Source organism: Acipenser ruthenus, chromosome 1 (assembly GCF_902713425.1).
Source record: "Acipenser ruthenus chromosome 1, fAciRut3.2 maternal haplotype, whole genome shotgun sequence".
NCBI classification, from domain to species: domain Eukaryota; kingdom Metazoa; phylum Chordata; class Actinopteri; order Acipenseriformes; family Acipenseridae; genus Acipenser; species Acipenser ruthenus.
The window spans coordinates 55,713,387-55,721,401 of NC_081189.1; the positions used below are offsets into that span (position 1 = coordinate 55,713,387).

General features: G+C 35.5%; 1 protein-coding gene across 1 annotated transcript in view; it reads left to right on the forward strand.

Moving 5' to 3' along the window:
• The window catches only part of btc (betacellulin, epidermal growth factor family member), a 46,524-nt gene extending 42,159 nt beyond the window's left edge, over nt 1-4,365 (forward strand). Inside the window, exon 7 of the mRNA XM_059026320.1 lies at nt 1,376-4,365. The gene's annotated coding sequence lies outside the window, so the exon portion shown is untranslated. The remainder of the gene's footprint in view (nt 1-1,375) is intronic.
• Nucleotides 4,366-8,015: the final 3,650 nt, after the last annotated feature.

The window sequence follows — 8,015 nt, forward strand, 5'->3', positions numbered from 1 at the left end:
CTGACTCGGATTCTTCAACTTCTGTTAATATGATCAATTTAAATGTACCCTTATCTAATCGGCAGCATTAAACTGTGCCTGACTTAGTCAGTTTGTATGTCAATTATATTACCACCCATCTTATTGGCACAATTGTCCAATTTGGATCTAGATATAGTCACGTAAAGCACATAAACAGTAAACAACCAATCAGATAATAAAAACAAGTACTGTAGATTCTGACGAGTCCTATTCCGGATGTGTTCTGTGTGGAAGTTTGGTTGACGAGTCCCATTGAATAGGGAAATAAGACGATTCATAAAGTGGGACTATTTAAAAAAATATATATGTATATGGAAATCCACCTCTAAGTAGATGTCTGGTCACTTTAATAGAGATTCTGTTTGGTTCGCCTTCATCTTTACTATTCTTTTGAGCCAGCTTTATCCTGTAATCACTGTGCACATAGTTGGAAACATCCAGACCATATAAGGTGCTACAGCCACATAGATGCCATGAAAGTTCTGTTTATTTCATTTCGCTTGTGCCAGCATGTGCCTTCTACACCGTACCAGAATGTGGATTCCTAATGTCTGTGTGCTGTGCAGGATCTTCCTATATGCGAAATACTAAAATTATACCTCTTCTGTATTTTTAGGCCTGCATATCTGTCATTTAAAGCCAAAGTTTCAGATGCTTTCTTTCCTTTTATCAGTTGGACTGAAATACATACTGATCAGCAAAAGTAACAATGTGCAATGTGTTATGTTATTATTGTATAGGACTTTTATTTAAACACTTGATTACAAAAAAAAGGAGATTTCCTGATATCCTTTTCCCACCAATTGGTCACAAAGAGATGACATGTAAAATACCTAGGCCTTAAAAAGACTTGCAATTTTGCAGGAATACTAGACAAATTTTCAATTTTTGTATTATTATATTTATTCAAAATTAATTTTGTAGCAGATGGAATGCAAATACAATGTAAGTATATTGTCATGCCTGTGAACTGCTGAGCTGAAAACCTTTTCATGCACAGTAGCCTGTAGGACATATCATACTGATGATGTATGTGTTGTTCCCCTGTAGGTAACATTTCTAAGTCATCTAACACTTTAAGTACATTTTCATTTTGGTTGATGTAGATAGAAATGTGCTTGCATCGGTCCCGTCCAGTGCAGACCACCTTAACTGTGCCACATGAAGAGCAGATAAGTGACTGTTCTGTAGATTCAACGGAATGTCTTCTCCACATAGCTTTTTTCCCCTGTAATTTATTGGTATTTTTTCACATGGCACATAGTAGGGAGTGACCCATGGAAACAACATTGTGGAGACCAGCATTTTTTAAAGAGTTAATGAATTTTTTTTTTTCTTCCCATTTTATTTCCAGGACAATCGAAGACACCTGCTGGCAGGGTCCTTATTGCAGAATGTAACTCCACAGGACAATCCAGCTAGCTGTGCTATTACTTCACCCTCCTGTATAATATATGCCTTTACCCTTCTTTTATTAGAGCGCTCCTAACAGTGCCGTTGCTAAGCATACCATAACCTCCCCTATTAAAAATGGTAATATCCCCCCCAATTAAAGCAGCTCATCTTTTGATTCCCCCCCTTTCATACAGACATTGATAAGAGTAAGATGCACATTGATCTACACAGAAACAAGACTGGATTGGACACTGTTTCTATACTTGTGTTTTTATTGGATAGCATTTAAAAAACATCTTCAAATGACTACTAATTTGGAAAACCTAGCACTGTACATGTTTTACTGAATGTTTGTTTTAATAGAAAAAACGAAACAAAATGCTTTATTTTGCAAATATATTTTATGTATGTCTATAAACGAAATCCTTTCAATTTTAACCTGGAAAAGACACTGTACATAATATGAAAGCAGTTGAAACCATCTCTGTGAAATAGTTTTAAAGCAGTAAAATAATTAATTCTTGAACAGCAAACATTCTGTGACGTGTAAACAGTCAAGTTTTTTTTTTCAAATGATACAGTAGTAGTTAACATTTACAAATAAAACTAAAAATACAAAAAAATACAGGGTATCTGGTCCTAAAATCACACCTGCAATGGTTGTTTCACTGAGGTGCTTATAGCTTTTTGTAGTATTCCATTGTGCAGTTAAGGACAGTGTGCAATTACTCTGTTAAAAACATATGTCAAGACTTACCTTGTGAAGCATTTACACTAGTGCAAAGTTTGTAAATCATTAGTCGCAAAACTTCCTGATCTTAAAGCGACTATAAAGTAACAAATAACAAAAACTATATTAAATAAATGCTATTATGCTGTGCTAAAACTGCTAGGACGACTGATTTCATTATTAAAACAGCCAGTATGTTAATTAAGAGTTTTACGTACAGTACACTTTAATTGTTTCTTACTAATTATGCAATATTAGCAGATTTTCCTTTTACAAAAATGTTAGAAACCTTGCTCTGGTGTAAAAACTGCTGTACCGTTTTATCTGTGTGAACATATTGGGGTGTAGGTGTAGGTGTGGGGGGAGGTTGTGCCGTAATGTGTGTGCATGATCTGTTATGCAACAAAAAGAAGTCAGGTAGAAGTATGTTTTTAATGCTGTCACTTAGATGAAAATTAAGCTGCTGTTGTAAAGATTTGGAAGTTGACAAAGTTTGATGATTAGATAAATACCTTGCTTATTAATGTGGTAGAGGCTTATTCAGCAAGTTTGGGGCAACTATCAGTCTTTGTAAGTATGATGTCCAGTGGCCTCTTACTCCTTAGATACCACCAGGTTATGGGCCGAGGAACACAGATAATCATGAACTGGATTTCATTCATATGCCTATGGAGATAATAAGCTAATGGTATTAGAACAGTGATACAGACTAGTATTCTAATTATATTAAATCTTATTTGGTCAGAAGTTTTTTTACCTGTTTTCTGCTCAGAATAGTCTAGCCAGGCATGCTTGCCCAATACAGCAAGCAGGTAAAATAACAGTAAAAGCAATCAACATGGTAGCTTAAACAACCCAATTAGTATCAATTACCAGTGTAATACTTAATCAACTAATAATTATCATTAGAACACTGGATTTATTTAACTCATCACAATTTCATACCTGACTAATACCAATTCAGGACTATTTCCGATAAACTGTAATTTCAAGTGAAGATTTCCAGTGTCCTCAACTATAGTCTGTCCAAGGGTCCAGAAATGCCAGTATTTATATTTCTCAAATCACTTTGTTAACATACTTTTCCAAATTCTATCTATATATCCTGCAGTCATGGCACCTTACATGTACAACTGAACCCAGGGGTTTCTGATATAGCACGTTGTGCACACAATAGCTACAAAATATATTTTAGCAGTTGTGAGGACTGTCTTATATGTGCACTGGAAAGCCATATATTAAAAATGTACACATAGGACCTGGCTGGAACAAAAACTTGGAATGTAATGCTCCAGGCCCATTTGTTTCTGAGCTATGGCATCTTTAAGTAGTAGAACTGAAGATGTTTAAATAAAATGGCAAGCATATATGTTATGTGCACCAAATTATTCAGCACTGAAATAGTACAGAACAGTACACTTCCACATTGACACGTAAGTTTTAACAGTGCATGAAAATGGTGGTGGTTTTTTCATTAATTGACAGATTTTATTCACCAAGTGGTTCAACACAGGATGTATACAAACACGTGCACGTTTATCCCATCACAAGGAAATTGTATTTGGTTTTCTTTCAGCACTAGCATTCATGGGTAAAGCAACACTGGACACTGTACAGAAGAGTAACTCCGCACAGTTACCCACATTTTCACATTGCACGAAAAATGGTGTCTGTTTTGACTTTCATTGTTGGAATTTTTTGTGCAAAAACAGGAAGTACAGACCTGCACGCACACATCATGTGAAACATGACAGTAACATGGCTTTACAGAGTGCAATATGTCTAATAGTTCTTTATAGAAGGGTAAATTAAAAAAGGATGTACTGAATGTATTAAAAAATGTTACATAAGCTACTTGTGTCTTTCTAGCAGATTTAGAATACAAGTTTCTTTTTAAATGGAAAGTATAATGTTCTGCATCATGCATAAACCAGCATATTCTATATTCACAATTATTTCTAGAGAAAATATAGTTAATGTATTTAAGTGCATACATATATTGTTTTAACATTGACATATTTCTCACCTAATATATATTGAATATATTGATATATTAAATGTATCATCGCACACAAATGGATGTTATTTTAAAGAAACACTTTTGTAAAGAAAAGTATTGCTTGTTTATAATTATGCTTTTATTTATGTATTCTAAATATGTGTAATTCTGACTAAGATGGTCTTGTGGTTTGAATAAAAATAAAACTTATGAGCATAAATTTTATTTTAGGCAGCATTTTGTTTCAGGGTTTCTTTAACTTGATTTGTAAGAACTAAATTTTGACAATTTCTTGTTTTTAATGCAACCAATATGGTGTTTTCTTTTTAGGTAACTTAATGGAAGGCAAGCAAAGGTTTTAAAATCAATTTGTTTTCCTCTTGTTAGTACTAGTAACATTATGATGGGACCAGCATTTCTTGTGCTAAATATCTTTTTGTTTATATATATATATATATATATATACACACACACACACACTACAGAAGATGCTGCTTCTTACTGGTGCAAATTCACTTTCTATACTAAATCAGTTTCTCTCCCATTGCCGAGCATGTGACTGAGGGGATTTTAAAACATTGGTTATCACTCCTTTTAAAGCATAAGCAAACTCCATATTACATTGAGTGCTGAGGTTAGTATTAACAAACCTTTTTTAAACACCATATTCCAGGTCATTCCTTTTCATCATCTGAGCTTTGTCTATTGTCAGATTCTTCTGTCTGCCTTAAATCAATGGGTAGCAGAGCTTTTTGAAACTATGCTCCCAGATTGTGTAATTTGTTTTCTGAATCTGTCAGTCTATCCGTTTCACTTAGGTGTTAACGGCGATGGAGCCAAGGTCCGGGGTTGAGGATATAACGGTTTTCATGATAAATTAAAATACAGTATTATTTTGATAATGCACTTTTATTTCAAACAAACATCTCACGAAGTAAAAGTATACACAGAGTATAACTGCAAACATAGGCGCCAAAACCTTCTGAAGATTACTGGTGTTGTATACAATAGTCATGTGACACACATCACCAAAAAAAACCAAACATTGCTCATACATACGGAAGCTAGCGTATTGTAGGATACAAACCACATATTAAATCTAGTATTTAAAAGCATATGTGCATGCATTGTGGGTGTGTGTGTTACGAATGGAGTTGGATGTGCAGTAACTAAAGCGTAGGGCAGTTAACAGTTGTGCAGTGATATCAGAAACCTGTCAAAGCAAAATGTAATCTGAATGTATTTCGGAGTTTTAACTATTGCTGTACTATGCTTATACAGACGTTCTCAAATTTGTTGGTACCCCTCCACAAAAAACGAAGAATGCACAATTTTCTCTGAAATAACTTGAAACTGACAAAAGTAATTGGCATCCACCATTGTTTATTCCATATTTAATAGAAATCAGACTTTGCTTTTTGATTTTTTATTCAACATAATATTGTAAATAAGAAAACAAATGAAAATGGCATGGACAAAAATGATGGGACCGCTAACCTAATATTTTGTTGCACAACCTTTAGAGGCAATCACTGCAATCAGACGTTTTCTGTAGCTCTCAATGAGACTTCTGCACCTGTTAACAGGTAGTTTGGCCCACTCTTCCTAAGCAAACTGCTCCAGCTGTCTCAGGTTTGATGGATGGCTTCTCCAGACTGCAAGTTTCAGCTCTTTCCATAGATGTTTGATAGGATTCAGATCAGGACTCATCCATTCGTTCTTATCCATTCTTGGGTGCTTTTAGCTGTGTGTTTTGGGTCATTATCCTGTTGGAGGACCCATGACCTGCGACTGAGACAGAGCTTACTGACACTGGGCAGTACGTTTCGCTCCAGAATGCCTCGATAGTCTTGAGATTTCATTGTGCCCTGCACAGATTCAAGGCACCCTGTGCCAGGCGCAGCAAAGCAGCCCCAAAACATAACCGAGCCTCCTCCATGTTTCACTGTAGGTTCTTTTCTTTGAAAGCTTCATTTTTTCGTCTGTGAACATAGAGCTGATGTGACTTGCCAAAAAGCTCCAGTTTTCACTCATCTGTCCAAAGGACATTATCCCAGAAGGATTGTGGCTTGTCAATATGCATTTTAGCAAATTCCAGTCTGGCTTTTTTATGTTTTTCTTTCAAAAGTGGAGTCCTCCTGGGTCTTCTTCCATAGAGCCCACTTTCGCTCAAAAAGCGACGGATGGTGCGATCAGAAACTGATGTACCTTCACCTTGGAGTTCAGCTTGTATCTCTTTGGCAGTTATCCTTGGTTCTTTTTCTACCATTCGCACTATCCTTCTGTTCAATCTGGGGTCGATTTTCCTCTTGCAGCCGCACCCAGGGAGGTTGGCTACAGTTCCATGGACCTTAAACTTCTTAATAATATTTGCAACTGTTGTCACAGGAACATCAAGCTGCTTGGAGATGGTCTTGTAGCCTTTACCTTTACCATGCTTGTCTATTATTTTCTTTCTGATCTCCTCAGACAACTCTCTCCTTTGCTTTCTCTGGTCCATGTTCAGTGTGGTGCACACAATGATACCAAACAGCACAGTGACTACTTTTCTCCATTTAAATAGGCTGAATGACTGATTACAAGATTGGAGACATGTGTGATACTAATTAAAGAAACTAATTAGTTTGAAATATCACTATAATCCAATTTATTATCTTTTCTAAGGGGTACCAACAAATGTGGCCATTTTAGAATATCTTTGTAGAATAAGCAATAATTCATCTCTTTTCACAGCTTCTTTGCTTTATTCTATGACATACCAAAGGCATGCAAGTATACATGATAAAATAGCTTTTAATTTCATCACTTTTCAGGAGGAATGAAGCATTATTTCAATGAGCTGTAAGGGTACCAACAAATTTGAGCACGTCTGTATATAACTGATTGTGAGGATGGTGTAACGACATGTGCGATGAAAACCAATCCAAGGCCTCTTCTAGAAACCACATATTTGGATTTCTGTATTCGGTGAAATATTCTTCCCCACAACGTTACTCTGGCAGAAACCTTACAATATGTAATGAAACCTCTGATTCTGTTCTGGTAATGACAGAGTGGGTAAAATCCTTCTAAGTGAATCCTGAATGCCATGCTGATGATATGGCAGTGAGGTGTCAAATTTTGAAGAATGTTTTCCAACCCACATGTTAACACTGGAGTTATAATTTTCCACAAAACATTACAGGTTTGAATAAAGCTGAGCATGTTTAGTCATTTAAATGTCAAGTGAAACCGAGTGTTAGGGAGTTATTTTTTTCTTGTATGTGCAAGGATTAGCTCTATGTGCTTTGCTTTTTAACCAAGATATTTCTAAACTTATGTAAGCTGAAATGTTGTGTATGTAATAGAATACTTCTATAAAGATGCACATTTATAATTTTAATAAATAAAACAGTGGTATGAAGATAGGAGATGATCAGACCCACAAAGGGAAAATGTGCTGCTCATTTATGTCTTTCACTTCTTGGAGAAATGCATGTACATCTTTTACTTCTTTATATCTTGTGTCTTATTTAGATAAATGTGCAGTTTTCGGGAATATAGATTAAATCATTGGGTGGCAGAGCTTTTTGAAACTATGTTCCCATATTGTGTAATTTACTCCCTAAATCTGTGTCCATCTGAAAGGTTAAAAGATTTCTGATTCAACAGCAAATATTAAGGGGTTCTACTGACTACCAATGTTTTATTGTTTTCCTACATTACCTGAAACAAATAAGCTTGTTTTTACTCACCAGTCTTCAGCCAGGTCAGCTGGTACATTTTGATTTCTAAAACAAATTCTGCTTAGTAACTCATGTATCGTACTGTTCTATAAATAGCTTTGCTTGGCTTCATTTCAGAGAACAGCAATGCCTGGAATCCAGAGTC